The following is a 4793-nucleotide window of genomic DNA, read 5'->3' as shown; positions in this document are numbered from 1 at the left end:
TCCAAGCACAGACTCTTTTTAACAGACTTTCGGTTGTGAACTTTCTTGCCTGCTACTGTTTCTTTAACAGGTCCCTGGTCTTGAGTGGATTCATCAGAACAGGATGTAGATGGTGTTTCGATGAGGGCAAAAAGCCTGGTCCAGTCGAAGTCTGCAGTGGGAGCCACTGGATCATCTTTCTTAGGTTTCTCAAAATGGCGTCGACCCTGTCTGTGTGCGTTCTTTTTAGGCATTTTATAAGTTGTCGTTTGAGGTTTAACAATGATAATGTTGCTTCTCAGAGTGGTGAAATGCTTTATGTGGTGTCTCGTCCCAAGATCAAAGGCTAAATGAGTTCTATATTAAAGTTGGAAAAGAACCAACAAAAAAAGTTCCAAAAACACCATAGCAACGATTTTAGAATTTATGCTAATGCTAAGTTAATCTTTTTAGCATCTTTTGAGTCCTGTTTTATTTGAAATAAAGTGTCACAGTAAAACACATAAATACTACTGAGTTTTGAAGACTCTTTGTTCATTTCAAATAACACAGATCATTTAATTTAGGCCGTGGCTATGGATACTTTAAACATATCCATAAACTGCCACTCTATGCATACAAAGCACCCCTCATTGGCCAGTTTAGGTCACGTGATAGGTGCACCACGTGACTTAAAGTTCAGAAAAGGTCCGTCAACGTCATCGGTCGTACTCATAGTCCCGAGGGCTACGTTTGACGTATCTCTAGACACTTTCTTTAAATTATTAATAAGTAGTACAGTGCCAGTCGGAAGTATGTATTCATATAGTGGGCGCTTAAGTAGAGTTGTTAATTATGGGCATAATAATAACATACATAGTAGCATTATAAAGGGGTATGTTTGCTGCTGCAAAGTAAAATAGCGTGTGCATATTTCCTGGTTTAATTCTATGAGACATGCGCATGATGAATGTGTTGTTTTTTTTACTCATTTTTATATTTTTTTTGTTTGATGTATTTTTCTGTAATGTATGTTTTTAGAGTCATTGTGTGTATTTTTGTATCTTTCTGTTGTCTTTTTTTTTGCATATTTTGTATAATTATTGTTTTTATTTGCCATTGTAGAGGTTCTGGAGTCATTTTGTGTATTTTTGTATCTTTTTTAGTGTAGTTTTGTGCATTTCTATTTTTCTTTTGTGTATTTTTGTATAAATATTTTGTTTTGGGTATTTTGAGTCATTTTCATATGTTTGTTGTTGTTTGGTGTATTTTTCTGTGATGTATGTTTTTTTTTGTATATTTTTACGCATTTCTGTTTTTTGTACTTTTTGTATAAATATTGTTTAGTTTTTTTTGTTTTATTTTACTCATTTAGTATATTTTTATTCTAAATACTGTGTGTGTGTGTGTGTGTGTGTGTGTGTGTGTGTGTGTGTGTGTGTCTACATCCATCTCCTCCGTGCACGCGCATCAAATAAATAAATACCTTGTGTGTGTGTTCCCGTGAATGTTTGAGACGCTGATAACAAAACTCCATAGACATTGTAGCGCCAATCAGAAAAGTAACAAAACTGAGCAAAACAAAACGCAAAGCTCCAAACTACATGAGTGAGTAAATAAATTCAAGTATTAAAGTCTCTCCCACACACACACACACACACACACACACACACACACACACACACACACACACACGCACACACACACACACACACACACACACACACACACACACACACACACACACACACACACACACACACACACACACACACACACACACACACACAGTCTAGTCCGTTAGCCTATCTACATTTATCATGAGTCCAGTCTGTAGCCTTTTCACTTATTCATCCATGGCCTCCTCTACCTCTACCAGTCCTTGTCCTCGCCTGCACTAAACTGAAATGACAGCTGCTCTGCGGCCTGTTGAGACCATGGCTGCCTCCTGTCTCTCACAGGACAATAAAACACACACACACACACACACACACACACACACACACACACACACGCGCACACACACACACACACACACACACACACACACACACACACACACACACACACACACACACACACACACACACACACACACACACACACACACACACACACACAAACACTGTTAGTGTACCATCCTCCTCTCATCAAACCATTGATCATCCACTTCTCCTCACCTCCTTGCTCTCCTTTTGCTTGCACAGCTAATTTGGAGTGTGTGTGTGTGTGTGTGTGTGTGTGTGTGTGTGTGTGTGTGTGTGTGTGTGTGTGTGTGTGTGTGTGGCAGGTCGATGGTTTGTCCACTGGTGTGTAAATGTGATATTTACCTGTACAGACTGAGGGCCAAAACTGGAAAAACCATAGAAACATAAACACTCATATGCAGAGGTGAAAGTAATGGATTACAAGTCTTCATGTCACTGTAATTGAGTTGCTTTTATGGGTACCACCAGTATCAGTATTTTTACTTGTACTTAATTTGTTACATTTCTACACCCAAACGTTATTGAGTGATTCATATTTTTTTTTTTTAAATGATCAACGGACATTGTGAAACTACAAAAACAATTAAATGACCAGACAACATTTAATGCATCACAGCCAACCAATAAGATTAAACGTAATGCACCGCGCTAAAACAACATTGAATGCTGCTTATTTGCTCAGTTTTAGAGTTCATACAATTAGCTACACTAATACTATAATTGTTTTATTTTGAATTGAATTCATTGGTGTTATTTAAAAAAAAATTTTAAATTGCACATTTTGACAAACCTTTTATTTCATACAGATGCCTTTGTGGAAAATAAATTACTTTGTGTCTTTTCATTCTTAGGTTTATACATGAGATGTTTATATATTGGTGTCAGTGCGGTAAAGGTTTGTTAGCTGCTGATCATTGATCAATATGTGTGATACTACTAAAGACTTAAATCACTGTAATATGGCAGTCAAAGCAGGAAATGACCCACATATTTTGTGTGTGCGTGCGTGTGCATAGCTACATGTCCATTAATAATGGTTTCAGTAAAATATGCACAAGGACAAAATAGGCAATGCTGAGAAGGGTTTTTGAGTTATTGTGCTTAAGGCTGGGATTGAGTTCTGGGAGTTTATCATCACATTTTAGTAAATAAGTGAATTGTGATTGTCTTGTGTTGCTTTTTCTATAGGCAATAAAGCAGTGTTTTTCAATCTTGGGGTCGTGACCCCATGTGGAGTCGCCTGAAATATCTAGTAATAATAACATCAAAACATTTGGTGAGTATTTCTAATCATTATATAGAAAATTATATAGATTATTGACTTATATTGTATAGGCACATACCTGTATAGCAGATATATAAATAGATGTCGTTATAGGTAATTTGTTTGTATTTGAGGAGAATCAATCAATCAATCAATCTTTATTTGTATAGCGCCAAATCATAACCAATGGTATCTCAAGGCACTTTACAGTAGAGCAGTCTTAAGGACGGACTCTTCATTTTATGGATACACACATATGCATATATACGTATATACACATACATATGTATCCCACACCCAACATGAATTCATCATGGCGGCAAGGAAAACCTTCTGTTAAGCAGCAGGAACCTTGTGTGGATCCCATTCCTATGATGAACAGCCATCCACGTTATGCTGTGTTGGGTGTGTGCAGAGAAAAGGGTGGAGACAGAGCCGCTGAGTCTCTGTAACTCCACACTGAGGATCCCACGGACCTGCAAGACAAAAGCCAGAAGGAGTACAGGAGCAAACACACAAGGGAGTAAGCAGACATAGAGGGAGTGTTTGAAAGAGGAATGGGACCCTCTCCGGTCCCTCTCTAACCTAAATGACCTCTCTCTTAACGCCCTCTCCAACCTCTCTCCAACCGAGCATGCCAGACCCCCCCCCCCCGGCAGTCTATGCCTATTGCATCTTAATTATGAGCTATGAGCTGGTTCCTAACTAAAAGCTTTATCAAAGAGGAATGTTTTGAGCCTAACCTTAAAGGTAGAGAGGGTGTCTGCCCCCCGAACCGTGGTTGGTAGATGGTTCCAGAGAAGTGGGGCCTGATAACTGAAAGCTCTTCCTCCTATACTACTTCTAGAGACAAATGGAACAACGAGTAGTCCAGCATTTTGAGAGCGTAGTGTAGAATGATTCTTCATAAAGTGTAATATATTTTTCTAATTTTTTTCAGCTTCTTAGTTACAAGATGATGCTTGCTTCAGACAGAAACACACATTTTAATTCAAAATAGACAGAAGATTTTAACAAATTAGAAGATTATAGTGTTAACCATGTTTTTGGACAGTGATAGTATACCAGAGTATGGCAAAAGTACTCATTTCATTAACAACTTCAAGGGGGAAATGCAGGTACATAAATCACTTCTATTCTAATTCCAGCAAGTTATTTTTCTCTGAAAAAATGAAAGCTTAACATATTTTTCAAAAATAAGACAAAGAGAACTTGGTGGAGTTATTACACGGAAGTCAAGGAAACATCAAAGCGAACAGCAGACGCATCTGAAGAAGACTGACAGTTGACGATCGAAATATGTCACAAGATCAAAGTACATTTCCTGAAAAACAGTTGTCTGAAAAAATGAAACCTTAACATTATATTCAAAAAGAAGACAAAAAGAACTTACTGGAATTATTACACGGAAGTCAAGGAAACATCAAAGCGATCAGATGCTTCTGAAGAAGACTGGCAGTTCACAGTCAAAACATGTCAGGAGATCAAAAAAAAATCCTGAAAAACATTCTGAATAAATAAAAACAGTGTAAATAAATGAAACTTTAACATATAATACTTCTATTCTAAAAAACATTCCCCAT

The sequence above is a fragment of the Gouania willdenowi genome, chromosome 15, assembly GCF_900634775.1.
Source record: "Gouania willdenowi chromosome 15, fGouWil2.1, whole genome shotgun sequence".
Taxonomy (NCBI): domain Eukaryota; kingdom Metazoa; phylum Chordata; class Actinopteri; order Blenniiformes; family Gobiesocidae; genus Gouania; species Gouania willdenowi.
The sequence above is the reverse complement of the archived record's forward strand: the minus strand, read 5'-3'. Positions refer to the sequence as shown.